We start from the raw sequence: 25,686 nt of genomic DNA, 5'->3' as shown, positions 1-25,686 counted from the left end.
CAGATGCTGGCGAGGAAATTCCATATTTTTTATTTTTCTTTATAGCTAAATCATGTTTAGTTGTATGCATATAAAACACACAGTTCATCAGTTGATTGACATTTAGGCTAGTTCCATTTCCTAGCTACTGTGCATAGAATAACAATGAATGTGGATGAGCAAGTATCTATGAAATAGATTATGGAACTTTTTAGAAGTAATTTCAGGAGTAGTACACTTGGACAACTATTCGCAAAATTTAATGGACTTCGTAAGTTACTAATAGTGCATGAACCTGGTAGGAACAGGTACTGGGTGATATAAAAGGAGTTGAAGAAAAGAGAAGGAGTAGGTACACTACATACATGTATAACATTTTCTTATAATAGAGTTGAAAATCCAATATACATTATAATCATGGACAAAGTAGAATAAGAGATCATATAGTATGCTTAACTATTTGACATAGAAGTAAATAGAATTTTAGTGTGTTCTACAACCTCTACCAGGGAATTATAATTTGTAACAAACAAAAAACAAACACATATTATCTGTGAAACTAGATGGAAGGAATAGGGAATTCCTACTGAAGGAATTGATAAGAGGAAACAGAATGAAAGTCTTAACAATAGGAATGGAAGATGAAACTGTTAAGATGGAAATCCAGATAATGAAATAAACAAAAGTAAGACAGTTAAGGTCATATATGTAGGAATTTATTCTAGCAAAGAAAATAGTGAACAGTTAAAATAATTTATAGAAAAAAGATTTGAAAAGATTCTAAGAGTGTTACTGTTGATAAATAAGGATAGTGATGAGATATCAGAAATGTACAGTATTTTATGAAGTGATATGGGTTTCCTATTAGTTCATAAGTATTGACAGATTCAGGAAATGTGTATTGAGAAAAGAATTGAGAAAAAAAAGAAGGCTAAATGGAGTACTGATACCTTAGTGAAAGAGTAGCGAATGTTTGGAAAGAATATTTGGAAGTAAGCTTGGGTGATCTGAAGAGACGCAAAGATCTTTAACCTGACCTGAGGTATTAGATTAACTTTTGTAGTGAAAAATGAGGAAAACTAAACGACTTCAAAATAATTACTCTGATATTGGGGATATTTTATAATAGGTGATGTTATAGGATAGGTCGAGAAAAAGGATACTTTCTGCCTAAATATATCCTGCTTTTGGACTTTGTGACGGGTTATTTATGCCACAAACAGTGCATATCAGGCACAACATTGTATAACAAATGACAGGCATGGAAGTGGTGATCCACATCTTTCCTATAAAAGACAGATTTATTTTAAAGATACTATAAACTGTCATAGAAATTCTACAAAGATTGTGGAAAATGCATACTTCAATGCTTGATTAAAACATATCCTAAAATTGCAAGAATTTTATATAATTATGAAGAACTTAATGGTATATGTATTATTATTATTACCCCATTTCACTCAAGTTTATCATGAAAAGGATTAGGAAGTAAGTACACACTGAAATTTCCATAATCAATATTATAACAGAGATGTTGAATTCTGATATTTATTAGGAGTCTCCCTGTAACAGGACTGGTCAGGCCACCTCGATATAAACACTGGGGCATGCAGCCCGAAATGCATCTCCTGCAGGAGGACCTAATTGAGGACTGCCTGCGAGACCAAGGATTGCTGGCACAGACAACAGCAGCCTGTCCTGAACTGCTGTTTAGAAGGGATGATTTCTGGGGACCAATGGGGCATGGATATAGGGAATTAAAGGAACTTGCAGCAGTGTTCGGATGAGCTTGCTGTGGAGTTAATGTTTCTCGCCTGCTCCTGGAGTCTGTGTCATTGAAGGTTGGGCAGTGAATACTCTGGGGCACATGCAACACCTCCGCAAGAAGATTGTTAGTGAGAAGGTGCACATATCCACGCGTGCACGCACGCACACACACACACACACACACACACACACACACACACACACAGAGTAAATTTTTGCAGAGCAAATCTCATTTGTGCTCTTGGCATAACAAGGCATTTTGATTAACCAATACCACATGTCAAATAAATATGTTAGACTATCACATTTAGAGACATATTTTAAGCTTGTGAAATAGGACAAAGACTGAAGACTCTGGAGTATGCAATGTACTTTTATTTCAAGACAGAGTCTTAGTATGCAGCTTTGGGTGCCTTGGAACTTACTCTGTAGATCCCAGTGTCATGGTACTTTTAAGATTCACCTGCCTCTATCATCAGAGTGTTGTAAAGGTATACACCACCACATAAGTCCCTTGCTTAAATGGCAGTTCTTACACAAAAGTAATATAATGTTCTTGTTGTTTCAATCATTAAGAACATGAAAGTTAAAATATATAGGGTAGAAGTGCATGATTCTTTGTTTTGTGGGATTTGAGACATATGTAATTATAGAATTAGCAAAAGGGATTAGGATTCATATAATTTATAGGTGTGTTTTTTCAAATATTCCTAAGTACTTGATTATAGGCTTACTTCACCATCGTCAAAGGAATATATTATGCTTTATGTGGGATGGTGATTACAAACTAGAATAAGCTAAAAGAAATTGAACCAAAACCAAGGGAATAAAATTCTGCCACAGAATTCTATTTGCACAATTTCAAAGTCCATTACAATTCATGTAAGCTGAAATGTATTGTTTTGTAGATTTGTATCATTCTGAAAATAGCCATTTCCCAGTCCTCATTTTCTACACAGAAACAGTGTTTACCAGGAGTTAATTTCTTACAGTGATTCCATTTGAGACTATTCTCAAGGTGCAAATTGTGTTGTCCTCTAGTCAAACAAAAATTCTCTGAACTGTAATTGGGTGAGCATTTCATAAGTCACATTGCAAGCAGGATATATGACATGCAAATGATGCACCAGGAAACGGACACTAATAATCAAGTGTGTGAGTACACATGATAACAGAATTTCCACATACTTAAGAATGTATCCATATCTTCCATAGAAATTAATATAAAAACATTTTAAATTGATGCCTGATAATTTCTCACATAATCCTAGGTTTCTTATTTTCTAGTTAAAGTCAACTCTAGAGAAATGAATGTACATTTTGAAGTTTTTTTGGACAGTCTTCAGGGCTGTGGCATTCTATAGCTCAAGAAATGGTAAGGTTTCGTGTTGCAGACACATGCACCCTATAGATGCTCCTGGTCACAATGTAAAGGCATGGAGATGCAGATTGACATTTACTTGCCAGTTTACTCAGCCATAGAAAGAGCATGGGACTGCATACCTCCCCAAGGAAGCAACCCAAATCCGTGAGCTAGGTTTATGGGAGTGTCGCACAGGCTGTGCTTTCCCTTTGGTTTTGTTTTACAACCTCTTTGAATTCAGTGATTAAAAAATTACATTTTTAATTAATCCACAGTATCTTTTCTTTGAGAAAGGGTCTCACACTGCAATCTTGTCTAGCTTGAAAGCCACTTAGGTAACTAAGATTGGCCTTGACCTTCTAATGATTCTCTTGCCTCCCTGGCCAAGTAGTGCTAGGGTATGGATAAATGATACAACAGCTGTGGCCAATCTTGTTTGTTTAGTGCAGCAATAATAGCTATGGTAGATTATAGATTAAATATATGGAGGCTTTGGTTTGTTTTATTCTGTGTTTTATTGATATTGCTTGTTTGTTTTTTCCTTATCTTAACTACCCACAAAAATATTAGAATCTCATCAATTCCAAGAATCACAAGAAAGAAAAATAGAAGGAGGGGAGGGGAGGACACAAAGATTCTTTCTCTTATATATAAAAATAATAATGACTACCTCTCTGGACAGAATTTTTTACTTTTATTATTTATTTATTTATTCACATATCTATCTACTTATTTATTTTCCCTGAAATAAGAAAAAGATGTTTGCTAATTCTTGATCCAACCTCAGACTCAAATTTATCTCAGTGTGACCCTCAGACATGCATAATACGTACAAGAGCCAAAATTTACCTGCCATTGTTTTGTGTTTTTAAACACAAGGCTTTTCAATCCCTCCTTGAATTAACAGGAACGCCATAGTAACATAGCTATGGCATTTTTTGTAAAAGTTTTTTGTAAAAGTTTGCTAACAGTGGCTGTCCTTGTATGAAGGAAAAGTGGCTAACAAGTGGTTTTTGTCTTTATAATCCCCCTGTTTTACTGACTTGGGTTTACCTCCTTAGACATGTATGAGAGAAAATGGCCTGGTTCCACTACTCTGCCTGTTTTCCCAGAAGCTTGCCAGCACCAGGGACACCAGGAAAGACCCTTCCCCTTCAAGCTCTTTCTGCCAATCCCCTGCAAACTCACATAACAGCTGTAAAATGCACCCCATACCCTGTGTGTGCTCCATTTCCTGCTCCACAACTCTCCTGCCATCCTTGAGGCTTGCTGGCACCAGAGACAAGAGGTAGAGGCAACCCGTACCCCCATGCTTTGCCCAACAATCTCCTGAAAGTGAAGGAAAATGAGATTTTGTAATTTGTGATTCATGTAAAAGAGTTGTCTATGAGCCCGTATGCCAGGGCAGGGCTCTTGACTGTAAAGATGAAAAAGAATGCAAGGATGCAGGCAAGGCTATCTTCAACACCATCTGGCCAGAACCTCCCCTCTGGCTATCTCCCCTTGTTGCCGGGTAATGTCATACATCAACTGGTTGCTATGTGAACAAAGATAAGCCCCCAGCCCACAGGAACAAAGTCCTGATGCCCTTTTGCTGACATGTAATCTTACTGTTAATGTTTGAATGAGCCAATCCCATACCTTTGTTGAAATTTCTCGCACCCCTATCCCATTTTTCTTCCATAAAAACCCTTAGCTCTGGAGACTCAGGGTCGACTCCCCTGCCTCCTGTGTGAAGTACATGTCGTCCCAGAGCTCTGCCAATAAAGCCTCGTGTGTATTGCAACAAGAAGGATTCTTGAGTGTTCGTGGGTACACCTTATCCCTGGACTAGAGTGGGGATCCCCATATCGGGGGTCCTACAAAAGCACACCTAGTAGATATAAACTGTACCCTATGCCCTGTATAGGAGGAGTTGAGGAAGGGGAAGCTGCAATGAAGAAGTAAGAGTGAGTAAATAAATAAATAAATAAATAAATAAATAAATAAATAAATAAATAAATAAATGTATATCACCCTACCAGGTGTGTGGTGGTTCAATAAAAATCTTCAAACTCAATTTTTCTCTGCAGGGGCTGTCTAAAGTGAGACCAGCCAAGAGCACACAGGCTGCAGAGGTAGAATAGCAGCTGGGAGAGGGTCCTTCCTGCCTCCATCTGCACCCAGGAGGTGGTGCTCTTCCATAGCCCTCTGTACACTCACTGGTCTTGCCAAGAGAGAGCTGGGCTCCCAGGAGTACTTACACAGGCTTACAGACCCACAGGAGAAACAAGCTCCAGCCAGAGAAAGCTAGAACATCTAACACCAGAGATTAACAAATGACTAAAGGCAAATGCAAGAATCTTACCAACAGAAACCAAGATATCTTGGCATGATCAGAACCCAGGTCTCCCACCATAGCAAGTCCTGGATACCCAAACACACTGCAAAAGCAAGATTCAGATTTAAAATCATATCTGATGATGCTGATAGAGAATTTTAAGAAGGACATAACTCCATTAAAGAAATACAGGAGATGGTCTATCCATTTCATAATTAGCCTCCAAACGATGACAGCATTGCATACACTAGCAAGTGTTTGCTGAAAGAACCCTGATACAACTGTCTCTTGTGAGACTAGGCCGGGGCCTAGCAAACACATAAGTGGATGCTCACAGTCAGCTATTGGATGGATCACAGGGCCCCCAATGGAGGAGCTAGAGAAAGTATCCAAGGAGCTAAAGAGATCTGCAACCCTGTAGGTACAACAACATTATGAACTAACCAGTACCCCGGAGCTCTTGACTCTAGCTGCATATGTATCAAAAGATGGCCTAGTCGGCCATCACTGGAAAGAGAGGCCCATTGGACACACAAACTTTATATGCCCCAGTACAGGGGAATGCCAGGGCCAAAAAGTGGGAATGGGTGGTTAGGGGAGTGGGGGGGGAGAGTATGGGGGACTTTTGGGATAGCATTGGAAATGTAATTGTGGAAAATCCGTAATAAAAATATTAAAAAAAAAAAAAAAGAAATGCAGGAGAACACAGGTAAATAGGTAGAAGCCTTCAATGAGGAAACACAAAAATCTCTTAAAGAATTACAGGAAAAAAAACAACCAAATAGGTGAAGGAATTGAAGAAAACCATCCAAGATCGAAAAATGGAAGTAGACACAATAAAGAAATAACAAAGGGAGATATAAAAACCTAGGAAAGAAGTCAAACATTTTCTTCTTTGTATTTTTCTATTTTGTTTACCTGCTCCCTTCCCTTCCCTTCCTTTCCCTTCACTTCCCTTCCCTTCTTTTTCCCTTTCCCTTTCCCTTTTTCCCTTTCCCTTTCCTTTTTTCCCTTTCCCTTTCCCTTTTTCCCTTTCCCTTTCCCTTTCTCTTCCTTTCCCTTTTTCCTTTCTCTTCCTTTCCCTTTCCCTTTCCCTTTTTCCCTTTCCCTTTCCCTTTCCCCTTCCCTTCCCTCCCTTGCCTTTCCTTCTCTTCCCTTTCTGTATCCCCTTCCATTTCCTTTTTTCCTTTAAACATTCAGTATATATTTATCAGATCTGATACCAGTTGCCTGAATGGAATCTTCATTTGTTTCACATTTCAGTTAACAATCCTTTCTTGGAAATAAGACTATCTTTCATTTCATATCTGAATTCTCATTTTTGGTGTTCCTAATAAGAATGAAACTGTGTTTCTGAGTGCCATTCTTTCCATCTTTCTCTGCTCTTCCCTTGCTCTATGTCCTGTGTGTGTGTGTGTGTGTGTGTGTGTTGACGGAACACAGGGTATTCATATACTAATTCATATGCTACAGAGTGCCAGCCATACTATTCCTCTCAGCTCCACCCTCAAATTTGCTCAGTGTTGACCAAAATATTTAAAACTCTTTACTGATACACTTAAATATACACTAATAGTTGTTCAATATTAATTCAACTATAGTAAAAGATAAGGTCAAGTCAATTCTTCTTTTAAAATAAAGAGAAGATTCAGTGTAATTGTTATCAATTCTTAACAATTGTTAGTATTGTTATTAATGAATTGCTATTGTTTGTACATTAAACTTTTATGTTTGGTTCACTAAAGCTATAATGGATACAATGGTGGCCAATTGACACATGACAATATATACATACATTTTAAACTAATACATATATAATTATTTAGTTATACTAGACATATTTTAATAGATGTCAATTTTCTTGTCCACAAAGTGTACATCGTTACATAATGATGCTTTTGACATTGCTGGTTTCAAGTTTTAACTGAAAATGCTAAGTTACTGATTTCCAGATTCCTCGTTCTTCCCCAATGCACCCACTCCTGCTTCCTGGCCCAAGCATTCCTCTATACTAAGGCATAGAACCTTCACAGGACCAAGGACCTCTCCTCCCATTGATGACCAACTAGGCCATCCTCTACATATACTAGTCCCTCTGTGTGTTTTCTTTGATTGGTGAGTTAGTCCCAGGGAGCTCTGGGGTTACTGGTTAGTTCAAATTGTTGTTCCTTCTAGGGGGCTATAAACCCCTTTAGCTCCTTGGGTACTTTCTCTAAATTCTTCATTGGGGACCCTGTGCTCCGTAGTGGATGACTGTGAACATCCATTTCTGTATTAGTCAGGCACTGGCAGAGCCTCTTAGGAGACAGATATATCTGGCTCCTGTCAGTAAGCTCTTGTTGGCATCTGCAGTAGTGTCTGGGTTTGGTGGTTGTTTATGGGATGGATCCCCAGGTGGGGCAGTCTCTGGATGGTCATTCCTTCAATTTCTGCTCCTAACTTTGTCTCTGTAACTTCTTCCATGGGTATTTTGTTTCCCCTTCTAAGAAGGATCGAAGTATCTACACTTGGGACTTCCTTCTTCTTGACTTTCATCTGTTTTCATGTGTTTTACAATTTGTATCTTGGGTATTCTGAGCCTCTGTGTTAATATCCACTTATCAGTGAGTGCATATCATGTGTGTTCTTTTGTGATTGGATTACCTCACTTAGGATGATATCTTCCAGATCCATCCATTTGTCTAAGAATTTCATGAATTCATTGTTTTTAATAGTTGAGTAGTACTCCATTGTATAAATGTATCACATTCCTACATCTATTGCTCTGCTGAGGGACATCTGGGTTCTTTTCAGCTTCTTGATATTATAAATAAGACTGCTATGAGCATAGTGGAACATGTGTCCTTATTACAAGTTGAAGCATTTTCTGGATATATGTCCAGGAGTGGTATTGCGGGATCTTCAGGTAGAATTATGTCCAATTTTCTAAGGAACTGTCAAACTGATTTCCAGAGTGGTTGTACCAGTTTGCAATCACACCAGTAATGGAGGATTTATCCTCTTTCTCCACATCTTGCCAGCATCTGTTGTCACTTGAGTTTTTGATCTTAGCCATTCTGACTGGTGTGAGGTGGAATCTCAGAGTTGTTTCAATTTGCATTTCCTTGATAATATTGAACACTTTTTTTAGGTGCTTCTCAGCTATTGAGTATTCCTCAGTTGAAAATTCTTTGTTTAGCTCTGTACCCCATTTTAAAATAGGGATATTTGGTTTTCTAGAGTCCAATATATATATTATATATAGGATATATTAGCCTCTATCAGATTTAGGATTGGTAAAGATCTTTTCCCAACCTGTTGTTTGCCGTTTTGTCTTATTGACAGTGTCATTTGCCTTAACGAAGTAAGAAGTTTTGTATTTTTATGAGGTCCCATTTCTTGATTCTTGATCTTACAGCACAAACCATTGCTGTTCTGTTCAGGACTTTTCCCCCTGTGCCCATATTTTCAAGGCTCTTCCCCACTTTCTCCTCTATATGTTTCAATGTCTTTGGTTTTATGTGGAGTTCCTTGATCCTCTTAAACTTGAGCTTTGTACAAGGAGATAAGAAAGGATCATATTGAATTCTTCCTAAATAAAGCCTCATAACTTCTGCCAGTTGATCTGTCAGAGCCTCCTAAGTAGGAAAAAGGCTTTTATTTTGATAACTTCACATTAAAGAATTTTTACACATATAGAATTTGAGTTATATTCACAATCCCATTTTTGATATGAAAAGCAAAATAAAACAACCAGAAAACTGGAAAACTAACAATTGTTACTTTTATCTGAAATGGATGATATTTAAAAAAGAAGTAAATAATAAAAAATTAATAAAAGTTACTATGAACAATTTAACTTAAGGCAAGAATAATATTCTAAAATATTTAAAACTATTCATTCCAGAAAAACATAAAATTTCCCATTAAGATTTACCAGTTGCTTCTTTTCATTGTTCTCCTTACCTTGACAATGATTTCTCATGCTACTTTAGCAATTTGTTGTGAATTTGCCCTGAAAGTTAAACACTCATTTAAACATTTTTAAAATTCTAATAGTAGCATAAAAACATTGAAAGTATGAAGCACTTTATTTATGTCTGCTTGAGATACAAATTATTTATTATGAACATGTAAGAATTCTGTAATTATAAAACATACAGAGATAAATTAATATATTCAATCACTTTAACTCTTAGCCATTTTTTATTTATTTATTTATTTATTTATTTATTTTGTTAACAACCCAGATTTCCCTCAACCGAGGAATGGATACAGAAAATGTGGTACATTTACACAATGGCATACTAGTGAACTATTAAAAACAATGACTTCATAGAATTTGCAAGCAAATGGATGGAACTAGAAAATAATCATGCTAAGTAAGGTAACCCGTTAAAGAAAAAAAGGATACATATTGTATGTACTCACCGGCAAGTGGATATCAGACAAAAAGCTTGGAATACCCAAGATTCAATCCACAGACCACATAAAGTTTTAGAAGAAAGAAGATCAAAATATGAATGCTTCAGTCCTACTTAGAAGGGGTACCAAAATAATCACAAGAGATAGGGAGATGGAAGGACCTGGGATCGAGAGAGGAGGGAAAGGTTAAAAGAAGGGCAGAATCTGGTGTATGAAAAGAAGGGAGAGAGGTAGAGAGGGTCAGAAAATTGAACAGAGGTGTTTAGCAATGGGGGACAGGGAACTGGAGGTAGCCACCAGAAAGTCCCAGATGACAGGAAAGCAAGAGGATCCCAGGACCCAATTGGGATGATTTAGCTGAAATACCCAACAAAGGGGAGAGAAAACCTGCAGAAAACATATCCATAGGTTAGGCATGGCCCCTGTTTGAGGGATGGGACCACCCTCCCATCTCAAAAATATTAACCTAGAATTGTTCTTGTCTAAAAAAAATACAGGGACAAAGAATGGAATAGAGACTAAAGGAAAGGCTATCCACAGACTGCTCCACTTGGGGCTCGATCCCACATGCAGTCATCAAGCCCGGACACTATTGTGGATGCCAACAAGTACTTTCTACTCTTTTGTTTTCCCTTCATTCATCATTTTCTGAGTTCTAGCATTCAACCTCAAAAAATTTCTTTGGGAAATTGTAAATATCATTATGTTAAAAATGTAAACAAATATATTCCAATGTAATGACTGAACTATTAAGCAAGCTGAATGTTTACCTTCTCCCTGTATGTATGGATAATGCTATAGAATTTCTCTGAAAATCATCTCATCCCGATTAAAATATTGAAACTTCCTGAAACGCATGCAGCTCATAATAATGAGCAAGAGACACAAATGTGCTCCAGCTCTCTCACAAAAGGCAGCAGGGGTTATTTTGAGGCAACAGAGCTATGCATTGTAATAAGACAACCCCTGAAAGTGACTTTGTCTCTAGTGAAAGGCTGTGTTGTAATATGGTATAGCTCAAAGTTAGGTTGCCATAGATAACTAAAGAGTGCTACCCTGTAATAATCTTAATAAAAATTTTATCATTTCAACCATGTTTTTTGAATTAAAACAATTTTCCCTTGCCTTTCTAAAATGTAGTCTCTACTTCAGTGGAAAGCAGTTTAATATAACTGCTATTATATACAGGGAAGAGAAAAGGATACTAAAGTTATAAAGATGTGTATCTTTTTGTTCTCAGAAATGCAAGTTAAAGATTTCCATTACAATAGATGAAAAGGCTAACATGTTTCTATCAAAGAGAAAATACTGATACAAAAGTTATTGGTTAGCAGTAAAAATGTGAAAGCAAGATTTGTGTATATTCAATAATTATATGTTGCTTTTATTAAGGGGAACGTATTAAATTATAACTTAAAGTCATTAATTTTGTTAATAGCATAATATCATCAAGCTTAGTCAGTAATGTATACAAATCACTATTTTTAACATAATTCTGGAAAGCTAATTTCTCATATTGTTCATAAACATAAATATTAAGATTTAATATCATACAATAAATTGTGTTTTGATTATGGTTTTTTAAGTCAGATGTGCATTTGATGCCCCAGTAACTTGTTATATATGGCATAATTACCCACATGAAAAAAGCAAATGAGTGATAGTAAAACTATAAAGGTAGAAGAGCGGAATGTGGAAATAGTAAAGGAAAGACAAGAGTTGATTTTTTGAAGTTTTAGTAATTTTATTGATGCTGCCTTAAAACAAAAAATGCCTGTACACCCGAGGTTCAAATTTATTTTTGTTTTCAAGCCTTCTTAGACACGGTATCCAAGTGGTGTAAGAGTAGTTCCAAGCACATAAGAAGTAAAATGGATCAGAATTTTGCAGCATCACCATGTGCAAGAGCCTTCCTTGGCTTCATATCACAGTTTTGCTCATCCTTGTATTAGGTAGGTAGGTAGAACCAAACAGGATCAAATTAATATTTTCCATCAGCTTGTTATGCTATATTTTCAATAAAAATGAGTACATATAGATTAACTTTAATAGCTTTGCCTTAGAAGCAAAGACAGAGGTGTCTATGTGATAGATGCAACAAGCTAGTGAGATAGCTTAACAGGGAAAAGTCTTATCTAACAGAACTTACAACCTCAATGGAATGCCCAGAGCCCTCATAAAATAGCTTGATGTAGAGCGATCCAATGTTAGTTCCAGGATTCCATAAAGGAGAGACAACCCAAGTTGCCTGTAGTGTGCAGAGTTGCAGAAAACAAAAAAAAAAAAAAAAAAAAAAAAAAAAAAAAAAAAAAAAACCAAAAAAAATTTTGCCTCCACAAGGGAAAAGAAGAGAATTTACTGCAGAAAGTGTTCCTAAGACCCATACATGCTTGTTAAAGTACAGGTACCCATAGTTACACACTCACATCATGCATATACACTGATAGTGTTTTAATACTCCAGCTATTTTCATATCTAAACTGTTTTCTCATCTTTCTTCAGCCTCTCTACAGTTATGATGTCAAAGTACAATGAGCAAGATGCGCTAACTAGACCCATTGACTGACTTATAAACTAAGCAACAAATTTTGTCCCAAGAGAGTTTATTATAGTAGAGAAAATCCAGTAATAAATGTTAATATTTAAGCATTTTAAATTTATGAGTCAAGCAAGCATAGTTATTGCTACAACCACCCCCCTCCTTTTTTCCCTGTACTTGCTTCAGCACAATGTATGAGGACATGAAATAAGGATCTGAGTCAAATTTTGAAAATATCTGCTGGCTTTCCAATCAATTTGACTGTGTACATCAGAGTAGCATATTTCCTTATGCCTATGTGGGCTCGACTTTATTATCTATAAGTTGTATATTTAGTATCTTGTCACCAGTAAGACCATTGCTTAAAAGAAGACTGGTTTCCACATATTCACTGTTACCAGTGTGGGCATGCTTCTATAGTTCTGCCATCTCTCTGCCTGAACAAATCCCTCTAATTCCTATGCCCAGATTTGCTTCATGAGCACTAGAGCATGTCATTAGATATAACTCATCAGTTGTGGCATGATCACATCAATTCCACCCCGATGTCTTTTGTTCTCATTTAAATACAATTTTTCTTTATTGCCAAACTCTCAGATATGTTTTATTCACTGAGTTCTGTAATAAAAGATGAAGCAGAGTTTGCATTCGACAGTAAGATTTTTTTAAGGGTTATATGTTTTATCATTTGACTTAGTGCCTACATCTCTCCCTATTTTTGAAAAATGTAATAAATATGAAGTCATAAATGCAGACTACCTATGACAGTAATCAGTAATGGTTCTTCTGGGTAACACAACAACAAAAAGAAATAGCAACAACCAAACCAAATCAAAACAAAAGGCAAGATAATGTTAATCATATCAAGTTGTTTTTATATGTTGACCAATTTCCCAATCATTTCAGGATTCCTGGAGAGAACATAGGTCCTGATGGTGATTCTCTTACTTTATGTTGGATATTCAACTTTCTGTAGTGAAAATAATAATCCATTACTTTCATTGTTATAATACAATCTCTTCATTTGTAATGACAGGTGATGATTGGTAGATCAACTAGTTCTCACTGTTTATAGCTTCTTTTAATAATAGTCATTTAAATGTCACCTCTCAACTTCATTGTAAATTCAATAAATTTTTAATTAATATTTTATCTACTACATTGGCCTTTCACAACATTTCAGTGTTAGAGTTAGGTTCCAATTATTCCTAAGTGTGTGTTATGTGCAGTACTTCTGTGTTTCATATGTCAAATGTACAAAATATACACTGATGGGGAAAATAAAAATGCATGAATTTAAACCTTTTTAAAAATAGTTAACCATCTACCATATTTAAGATTGTTCAGGCTTTACAGTATTGACAAAAATTTAACCTTCACTGAAAACTTTTCAAGTAAAAGTATAAATTTTTGGTAACATACACTTTGGCCCCAAGATGAATAGAGATATATGTGTATTACACTATAGTGACAAGTCGGTAATGGGGATAATCAACTTCTCTGATTGGATTTGAGACTCACAGGAAGAATTCCAAATCAGGTACTATAAGCAAGTTCAAAAGCCTATAAAAGTTTAGAAGGTCTTGGTCCATAGTATAAAAACTAATGCTGTGCTTTTAAAAAGGTTAGGCTGTATACACCAATTTTCTTTTGAAATAATTATGTTTGTATATTAGTGTTGTGAGAACCTTAGGTTACAAAATCTACTTTTTATTTTGGTCATGGTAACTTCTGAGTCAGAACTGACCAAATTATTGAGATGTTTGAATGCTCAACCAAAATTGAGCCATCTCTACCACCTACTTTAAGGTCCACCGAAGACCACAGAAAAGAGAACAGAAAGAATGTAAGAGATCTGAATCCCCATAGGAAGAACAGCAATATCAACCAACCAGACAGTCCAGACCTCCCACAGACTAAACGACCAAAGAGTACACATGGAGGGACCCATGGCTCCAGCTACATGTGTAGCAGAGGATGGATGGCCTTATCTGGCATCAATGGAAGTGGAGTCCCTTGGTCCCGTGGAGGCTTGATGACCCAGCATAGGGAAATGCCAAGGAACAGAAACAGAAAAGGGTGGGTGGGTTGGGGAGATTCCTCATAGTAGCAGGGGGCAAAGAGGACAGGAATGGAGGTTAACTCTGAAGAGGGATAACATTTGAAATGTAAATAAATAAAATAACCAATGGGGAGCAAAAAAAGGAAAAATGATTCCCCAAGCTGCATTCACTGTTTGGCTGTGGGTGTCTGCATGACTGAATCAGCTACTGGCTGGGGGGTCTCAAGAACAGCATGCTAGACTCCTGTCTGCAAACATACAGAGTATTAATAATGTCAGGGATTAGTGATTACCCACCAGGTGGGTCTCAAGTTGGGCCGATTGCTAGTTGGTCATTCCCTAGGTCTCTGCTCCATCCCCAGTCCCTGCATTTTTTATAGATAGGATGAGTTTTGGGTAGAATATTTGTCGGTGGGTTGTAGTTCCTATTACTTCACTGCTGGCTCCAAAAGGAATAGGAACTCCATAGGAAAATCTACAAAGTCAGGAGACTGAACCACCAATCAAGGAGAATACATAGGCTGGACCTAGGTCTCCCCACACATATGTAGCAGATGTGCACCTTTGTCTTCATATGGTTCCCAAACAACTAGAGTGAGGGCTATCCCAAAATGTGTTTTCTGTCTGTGGGATATGTTCTTCTATCTGAGCTACCTAGTCTGGCTTTAGTGGGAAAGGATATGACTATCCCTGCAGGGACTTGATTTGCCAGGGTAGGGGTTACCAGGGGCAGCAGAACTTCTCTTAGGAGAAAGTGAGGAAGGATGGATGGGAAGACTTTTGGGAAGAGTGACAGGAAAGGAGCAGTGAGTGGGATGTAAAGTGAATAAATAAACAAATAGATACAATTTAAAAAAGAATGTAAGAGATAGCAGGAGATTAATGAGATTTAATTCTGTCATTAGACTAAGACATTACTCTAACATTAATAATCTTGTAGCAGTTATGCTATCTGGCACAAGACTTGAACAACTTCCAGTCTTTTGACGTTTTGTTATATAATGTGGGGAAGGGTCCATTGAAGGTCACACCTCATTAAGTAATTACTGACACACAATGTTGTGACAGACCTATAGACCTTGGTATGCCCCATATTTTAGCACACAGGTACCATGATGGAAGAACCATTCAGATCTTGGAACCCAGCACATAAGCACCAACACCTGCCAAACTGAGAACAAAGACCTAATGCATCCAAGTTCATAGTTCTAGGAAAATCCTTAAATGTATTTACTTTTTTGCTTTCATAATTCTGCTTCTGGCTAAATGTTCTTAATAACTGAGGCATGTCAAAACAGGAAGCAGTTTTTGTGCTTTGTCTACCCAGTTTAGAAAGGCTTGGAACTGAACTAAGGTAGTGAATATCCAGGATAGTCTCCGACCAGTTATCAAAGTCTTTCATTGGCATAAATAAACCCAGGTCCAAGATATCATATTTGGTGGATACCTCACAACAATGGTAAAACGGAGGGGGAATCCAGGGACCTCCTTTTACCAATTGTATCTATACAGAGTTAAGTTTCACTGGAAGAAGGAGAGATATTTTCCTCATTGGTTAAATGTTCATATTTTTACAAATCACCATTCACTCCAATCCCATTTAAGATTTTGTAAAATTCAGTGAGCCTGTCCCCTCAGTAAACAATAAGTACTTTTAAAAATAATAAAAACAAGAAATAGCAGGGAAGAGAAATGGGACCTCCAGGCCTTGGAGGAGAATATAAGGAGGCAATCGCAGGTTGTAAGTGATAAAGCACAACATATATACTTTAAAAACTCTTGTAATGAAACTTATAACTATGACTTAAAATTTAATACATTGTTTAAATTGATAAATACATGTTCCAGTTAGAATTTTATATTAATAATTTAATAGTTTTTTCTAACAATTCACAGTTAGACATATTTTATATTTTCCACATCAAAAGAAAATTTTTCAGGAAGTTAAAACTATCCAAATTCAGAGGAGATGAACAAATGTATCTTCCAAATGTCACTCAGTAAAACATCATATTTTCCGTTTCGTGCTTCTTTAAAATGTTTGCTAAATGCCCTCATCTCTTGAAACTTTGAATGTTTCCATTACTTTTATGAATTGCGATTTTAATAAATGGTCATTTTATGTTATACTATAAAGCCTTATTCCAGAAATTAGAATATTAATTTTTAACATATAATTCAGAAGAGTTTGTTCAAGCATCTCATGTCCTTAAAATTTGGAAATGGGGATCATTTCTTTGCCTGGTTATCTTTCATCTTGCTTGTTTCTCTTCCTACTAAGTGATTTGTAGTACTGAGCAACCATTCTCAAGATTGTAACATGGAGACAAGAGTAATGAATGCAGGGAGAAATTTCTATCCTAATTGATAGTGAGTGATGCATTTCCTAACTGTTACTTCTCATTAAACTCTCATTCTCTGAGAATTCATTCCACATATTTGAATTCCGTCCACTGTTCTTAAAAGACAAAAATATTCCCAGCCAGGTCTCTTCCACTACTTCACCTAGAAGTTCTATAAGAGCCAAGGTATAATAGCATATTTTTCCTTAAAATGTAGAAAAAAATGCAAGATCAAGTGCTTACTTTTCTAATAATAGAAATTTTATTCAAATATCTGAAATGTTTTCATTTTTTGTTGCTTCTCTGATAATCTGAAATACTTTTTTTATTGTTTTTAACTTCATACTTCCTTAAGTAAATGAGTATTCATGAACACTCACAAAAGACTAGAATACAGTTTGAATTATCTTATATTTCATCATATCTATGTCTGGGATATGGTTAGAATGTGTAAACAAAGTCAATATGATGGAAGTTTGATACCCAGAGTGACAATGCTGAAGGCACGGGATGGAGTAGTCAAAGGCAGTTTGGATATTGAGGTGCAACTTTTGGAATGGAGTAATATGGTCTTAAGGAATATCACATAGCCAACTCGATATTTAAATTTCCCTTTCTTCCTGTCTTCCTATATGATCATTTTAATCAAAGCTCAGTCATTGTGAGGCCTCTCAAAGCTGTGATACATTCAGCAGTCAGAAACATGAATAAAGTGGCAACGAGTATTGTGGTATTTATATTACTTTTCCATTGTAGAGATTAAATACATGACCAAACATTGAGGAATGAAGAACCAACTTTAAAACTGGGTTATGGAATCAAAGTGAACATTCTCAAAAGAATAAGTCTACAGGGCTCATAAACACTTAGAAAAGAGTTTACTTCTAAAATACAAGTTCAGTGAAGAATTAAGTGCTTCCAGAGAAGAATTATGACCTCCTGAGCCACAAGCATAGTTTGCAGCACCACAAAACTCTACAAGCCATTAGCTCATCCAATTCTCTCTAGCAAGATTAAATTCCATAGTGCATGCAACTTGTCTATACTGCTTCTGACAAAATAACTATTATTCATCTTATGCTCTTATATTCCCTAGGCAGATTCTGAATATCAAGCTCTTGTGCTTTCTGACATATGTGATATGAAATCACTTATCTTTTAACACAAAAAAAACCCACATGAACACCTTTAATATCAATGTGGCAATCCTAGCAAAACTTTTCCATTTTATTCTTATGAATTCTTTGGTTATTGGCTGTATTTGTTTTTTTCTTGCTTGCTTTTAGAGAAGTTCTCATCTATCAGCATGGGTGCTCTGGCAAGGAGTTTTATCCAAAGAGCTCCTAGATCTACATGATCCCAGCTGGAATGCAGAAACACCCTGGATTACAGTATGATTCCGTCAGAATTCAGATACCTCCGTAATACATAGCTTTAATTCCAAGCAATGGTGTAAACTGAGGGGAAAAGTGACAAATCAGAGAAAGATTTGAAAGAATACAATGAGCACTACTCTCTGGAGAAGAGCTATTTAAAAGCGTCACAGGGGGAGTGGAGTAAGTTTGGTCAGAAGTGGGAGTCAGTACCATGAGTGCAGTGCAGTAGAGTTGAGTTTGTTCAGGCGCTCACACAGTTCAGCGCAGGTCAGCAGAGGCAGTTGAAGCCAGAGCATAAAAAGGAGCCAGAAGTGTAATTTTCCCAAAATGATCCCAAAATGACTGATGGCACTAAGAATGCCTCCATTGTTCATGTCCCATAGCTTCTTGTCAATCATGTGCAGGTGTCCCTGCCAAGCTTATAAAATATGTTATATATTTTATTGATGATGCTCACTAAACATTTTACTCTTATCGTTTCTCCAAAGCCATAAAAATAATATCCTAGAATTCTGTATCATTCACAGCATGTATTATTTATCAACTACTTATTATTCTAGATAAAATTGTCCTCACTGGACTGCTGTGACTATGGATCCTTTCATCGAAAAGGCCAAGAACCTATATAGAAATGTGTCATAACTCCCTGGATGACCTTATATAATTCAGTCTCTACAACTGGAAATAACCAAGTAACTATAAAACTTACATCTTCTATCATATTAATTAATACATATTATATTAATATGTATCAATCAATGAAAGATATCTATGTTTTGGTCAAATTTTCAGTTTTATCTTCTCATAATAACACTAGTTAATTCAGGACATAGTAATTTTATCAGAATAAAAATAAAATGAAAATCACCTATATATCAATGAGAAAATAGAGTTAAGATCCCTAGTTAGCACTATATGGTTAAATTCCACAGATTTAATGTGTCAGTTATGAAACTCTTTTCATATAAAACCTGAATGTCATTAAAGCTAATATTATCATTTTATTCCTTTTTTTTTTAAATGTTCATTCATTAACCCGCTCTGGGTCAGCCCTTCCACAGTCCCTCATTCCAATCTTCCTCTCCCCTGTCTCCAAGAGGATGTTCCCCCCACCCCACCCCCACCCCTTGCCAGGCCTCCATACTCCCTGGGGCCTCAAGTCTCTCCTGGGTTAGGCTTCTCTCACTGAGGCTAGGCCAGACCAGGCAATCCTGTTGTTTATATGTCAGAGGCCTCATGCCAGCTAGTGTATACTGCCTGGTTGGTTGCTCAGTGTCTGAGAGATCTCAAGGGTCCAGGCTACTTGAGGCAGCTGGTCTTCCTATGGGATTGCCCTGCTCCTCAGCTTCTTCTAAGCCTTTTCCTAATTCAACCACAACGGTCCCCGACTTCAGTTCATTGGTTGGTTGTAAGTATCTGTATCTGTCTCAGTCAGCTGCTTGCTGGGTCTCTCAGAGAACAACTTTGCTAAGATCCTGCCTGCAAGCACACTATAGCATCAGTAATAGTGTCAGGTCTTGCAGCCTCCCCTTGAGATGGATGACAAGTTAGGCAAGTCACTGGATCTCCTTTTCCACAGTCTCTTCTCTACTTTTGTCCCTGCAGTTCTTTTAAACAAGAACAATTCTGGTTCAGAGTTTTTGACTATGGGATGGCAACCTCATCTCTCCATTTTTTGACCTGTCTTTCTATTGGAGTTAGACTCTACAATTTCTCTCTCCCCACTGTTAGACCCTTTATTGAAGGACCCTACATCCGGGTCCTGAGCATTTCTCACCTCCCAGGTCTCTGGTACATTCTCGATGGTGCCCCCACATCCAACCTCTTGAGGTTGCATAATTCCATTCATTCTCTGACCCTCAAGGGTTCTTGCCTGACCCTCCCCGCAATACCTGATCATGTTCTCCTTTCCCCTCCTCTTTCCCACCCAGGTCCCACCCTCCCTCTTCCTCCCATGATTGTTAATTTTAAATTTTAATTTTATAAATTTATTACATTTATGTGACATGCTGCTCATCAAAAATTATCTACCATTTAAGGTTTATAATCAGCTATTCCTATACCTTTTGATACAGACATTTAATTAGTACTAATAAAACTATAGTCCTAAAGATGCTGTTCTTTATGTTCTGCTCTCAAGTTCTTACACTGCAAGATCTATGAAAAGTTTACTCTCAGAAAGAGAATAAGGCCAGAATCTGTGTAGGTTCTATTCTTCTGGGAATATTTGGCAGTTATATATTAACTGAAACAACAAATATGAAATCAGGAAGTGAGGTTGATATATTTGTAATAAACCTAGCATGTATAAGAAATATATGTTTCCAAGTATGAAATAATGGCAGAAATATAAGACTATGACCAAATAAAAATTTAATATTTTTCATAGTGGTAAAAAATCATATTGCTATGATTATGTTTTAAATGTTTTTCCTGAAATATTCTGTGTAGCTGACATTTGTACATAATTTCAATTAATAGTTAGCAGCACATTATTTTGAAATTCATGTTTATTATTCAGTCATTTATACCATATGTTGCAGTATAAAGCAGAATTTTATAAATTTTGAAAGATAGAAATAATAAATTCTATGACAACTCAAAATAACCAAATGTTTTTACATCATTCAATATGTTTGTTAAAAGGTTGTGAGTCAAAATATAATTTGAAAACCAGGAAGAATTTTAAATGATCGAAATTAATAGATAATATATTTGAGAATAATATAATGCAATGTCTTATTAGTTAAATGGGGACATTTGAGAAATCAACTTAATGTTAAATCTAAATACCCTTGTCTACTTGGAAAAAAAAAAGCAGAAGAGTCACTATTACTTACAATGATGTGGAAAGCCAAAGATAAATTAACTTTATAAAGATAGAATTGCTGAAAAAAAAAACAAGATATAAGAAGAAATTAATAGCTTAAAACTTAAAGCTAGAAGTTAGCAAAAACAGTAATCATTTTTTAAATGTTAAAATTGTTGAACTACAAAATTTAGAGAGAAAAATGATAATGTACTGAAGCAATAAACAGATAAAGGCAATAACTACTGATACTATGCCTGAAAACTGAATACTAATTTGAAACTTAACCCAAGACAAAGACTCCCGGAGTCTATCCATCTGAACATGACACCTGGGGACAGTGAAACACTTGGGACCCTGAGTACAGATTTCAGTATCCCAAAATAAATAATAGATCATGTATACAACCAAAACAAAAACAAAACACTGGACAGAGACAACTCACCTATCTTCCTGAAGGTCTGCTACAACCAGGAACACCAGTAAGACTCTAGTCTAATCTCTTGCCCTCCAACTCCTCTGAAAGTGTACCAAATAGCAGTAAGCTATATTCCATACCATTTTCTCCATTTCCCACCCACAACTTTGCCTGCTTTCCTGAAGTAGGGGCAGGGACTCTAAGTAGACTCTGTACCAAATCCATGCCTTCCAACTACCTGAAAGCACACCCAAAGTGATAAACTGCACGGACCCCATACCCTGTGCTGCATTTCATGCCCTACAACACTGCTGGTATTACCAGAGGCCAGTTGTTCTAAGACCCTCCTCCATGTCTCTGGCCTTCAACTCCCCTGAAAGAATACCCAACAACAATAAACTGCATCCCACAGTCTATGCTCTATCTTCCTCCCCACAACTCTGATTCTTCTCCAGGAGACAATGCAGGCATGAGAGATAGTAGGTCACACTGGTAATAGGGACCCTAGAAGAAATTTTACCAACAAAAACCCCAATGGAGACAATTCTCCTGGAACCGAACTCTTCACCAGAACTCCAGGCCACTCAATCAGATGACCAAAAGAGAATAGAAACAAAGGGATAAAACATTCAACAAACACCATCCAGCAAAGATAAACTCAAAATTCAGCACCTGAACTTTTAATAACAAAAACACGGATGGCTAGGAGCCAGCATAAGAACATAGTAGTCAGAGCAATTTAGCATGACCAGTGTCCAGCTATCTTACAAGCCTGGCAAGCCTGGGATATCCTAACACATGTGAAGCATAAAAACATGATATTAAATCCAAATTTAGAAAAAAATGACAGAGCCCTTTATAGAAAAAATGGAATAAATCTCTTAGAGAAGTAAAGGAAAATACAATCAGACAAGTAAAGGAAATGAATAAAACTGTTCCAAACCTGAAAATGAAAGTACAAGCAATAAAGAAAACACAAACTGAGAGAATCCTGCAGATGGACTACCTAGGTAAAAAAGCAGGAACTATAGACAGTAGCATTAGCTACAGAATACAAGAGATGGAAAAAAGAATATGAGGTACAGGTGATGCTATAGAAAGAAAATATAGAAGAAAAAAAAAAGAAGAAATTGATAATTGACCAAAGAAGGTGTTGATCTAAAAGGTTCCTGGAACAAAACATCCAGGAAATCTGGGACTTTATGAAAATATCAAACCTAAGAAAAGTGGGAATGGAAGAAGTAGAAGATTCCCAGCTCAAAGGTCCAGAAAATATTTTCTATAAAATAATAAAAGGAAAAGTTCTAAACCCCCCAAAATATGCCTGTAAATACACAAGAAGCATAAAGAATACCAAATCAACTGGACCAGAGAAAAATTCTGCCATCACATAATAATCAAAACACTGAATAAACAGAACAAACAGAGAATATTAAAGCTGTAAGAAAAAATGCCGAGTCACATATAACAGCAGTCATATCAGAATTACACGCAAATTCTCAACAGAGATTGCAAAAGTCAGAAGGGTCTGGGAAGACGGTCTCTAGGAGACCACAGATATCAGCTCAGACAAAACTCTCAGTCACCACAGAGGTAGAAAACAAGATATTCCATGACAAAACCACATTTAGACAATAATTAACCACAAATTCTGCCCTACACATGTGACCCACAAGATTAACTACACCAAAAATACTCAGGCAATAAATAATTCAACACAAGCAAAGCCAAAAGTAGGGAAACACACACACACACACACACACACACCACAAATAATGAAAGAGTTTTCAAAAAGAGCAAGGAAAGGTACATGAAAGTGTTTGAAGAAAACAAAGTGAAGGGAATATGATGTAATTATGTTATAATCTTAAAAAATAAAGGAGATAATTTAAAATCAAATTGAATGCTATTAATAGGACATTAATTTTTTATTGAGAAACTTTCAAAAAAAAGTTCTGTTTCATACTGTCACACACACACACACACTAACACAAAACACCTTTTTTATATTTACCCCACTATTTTCTCCTTGCCTGTTTCTGCTACTGTAAAAACTCCTGTGAGACCAATTTTCTGCCTTCATATCTTTTATTTCTTTACCTCTTGTGTGTTTGACCACCTTAATTTAATTGGTGTTGGTTACATGAGCAAGGTTATTTATTTGAACAAAGGACGTATGCCAGTGGCTATAATAATAAGGAATATTACGCCCTCTTCCCCCAGCAACTATTACTCTTTTCTAACTCTTCAGGGAGAGTGGAATCTCACTAGACTCTTTCATTCTTCTATAAAGTATTATCCGACAGTTGCATTCTTGTTCAGGTATTGTACAGGTAACCACAGCTATTATGAATTCATAAGCATAATAGCTATGCCATGTGCAAATGATAGCTTTCCTTCCTGTTCATTCTTATGCTTCTCATGTTCCTTCTGTCTTCTCTGCCAAAATATACACTGAGTCTTGGAGTAAGTGATATAGCTATTGCCAGAAGGACAGAATAGTAAATAATCACTTTTTCTCTTAAGTTTCACCTGTAAGTTTCTGCCTTCCATGACATTACTATATAAAGACACTCCTCTTATTAAAATAGGAAGAGTTAATATGTTGGCATAAACATAAATATTTTGTTGGCAGTTAGGCAACATATCCATTTAGCAAATATCAGTAACTCTCCCCTCTCAAGGAACCATGTCTTCTGAAGAAGTTACAGTGTCAGGAATGATTCTCTTTCAGTGAAATGGGCATTAAATTCAGTCAGAAAGTTGTTTATTACCCAAGCGTCTTTCACTCTTGCAGTGAGGACATATACTTGGCATGTTGATATTATGGTATGCAAATTCCATACATGGATAAGACTGTCAATGTCTTTTGTTCCCCAGCAGCCTATACAACCCTCTCTGACACTACAAGTGTAGGCCAACAGACTGTCTCCAGTACAGTTTCAACTTCATTTCTTTAATGTCCTATAATTAAAATGCATGGCATCAGTAATAGGTTCTTATTTTCTGGTTCTGATGGACACTTAAGAGCAACAGCACTCACATATTTTTCTGGGTTCCTCTCGGATCCTTCACAAAAACCTCAGGAAGAGGTATTTTAAACAAGGCGCTAAGGTAGCTTATGACTTTTGAGAACAGCATTATTAACTCGTGTAGTTATTTGTGATAAACCTCTTTGTATTTTTAAAATATTATTTTAATAGCTTATAAATTAATAGTTCATCATAAGATTCTTTTGGCGCATACTCAGTTTTGTTAAACTCAGTCGCCCTTCCCCCTCACAATTCAACCCTACCTCCACCTGAGCCATTGTCAGCCTAAATGTTCAGTCCCTCTAGCTTCAAATCATATGTATTCTATACCCTCTTCTAATTCCTCCCCCTTGTGGCAAATTTATAAATCTCATTGCATTTAAAGACATTCCTTACAATTTAAACATAAAGTGTCTAGAACTTTGAAACTAGAATATACATCTGAGAGAGAACATAATTGAGCCTGGCTTTGCTCAAGCTCAGTTGTAAATTGAGTTGCAAAATATTTTCAAGTTACTTCCATTGCCCCACATATTTTATGAGTCTGTTTTTTTAACTTTATAACTGAATAAAATTTTATTGTATGTATGCATCACATTTTCATTCATGTATCAATGGACTTGTAAGATGATTGAATTTTCTTTTTTTTTAATTGGGTATTTATTTCATTTACATTTCCAATGATATCCCAAAAGTCCCCCACAAGCTTCCCCACCCACTCCCCCAACCACCCACTCCCCCAACCACCCACTCCCACTTCTTGGCCCTGGTATTCACCTGTACTAAGGCAGATAAAGTTTGCACGAAATGGGCCTCTCTTTCCACTGATGGCCTACTGGGCCATCTTCTGATTCATATGCAGATAGAGGCTCAAGCTCCAGGGGTTGTATTGGTTAGTTCATATTGTTTTTCCACCTATAGGATTGCAGATCTCTTCAGCTCCTTGGGGACTTTCTCTAGCTCCTCCATTGGGGGATCTGTGATCAATCCAATAGCAGACTGTGAGCATCCACTTCTGTGTTTGCCAGGCCCCAGAATAGTCTCACAAGAGACAGCCATATCTGGGTACTTTCAGCAAAATTTTCTTAGTGTATGCAATGGTGTCAGCATTTGGAAGCTGATAATGGGATGGATCCCCGGATATGTCAGTCTCTAGATGGTCCATCCTTTCCTCTCAGCTCTAAACTTTGTCTCTGTAACTCCTTCCATGGGTGTTTTGTTCCCAATTTTAAGAAGGGGCAAAGTGTCCACTCTTTGGTCTTCGTTCTTCTTGAG

The sequence above is a fragment of the Mus caroli genome, chromosome 12, assembly GCF_900094665.2.
Source record: "Mus caroli chromosome 12, CAROLI_EIJ_v1.1, whole genome shotgun sequence".
NCBI lineage: Eukaryota > Metazoa > Chordata > Mammalia > Rodentia > Muridae > Mus > Mus caroli.
The sequence above is the reverse complement of the archived record's forward strand: the minus strand, read 5'-3'. Positions refer to the sequence as shown.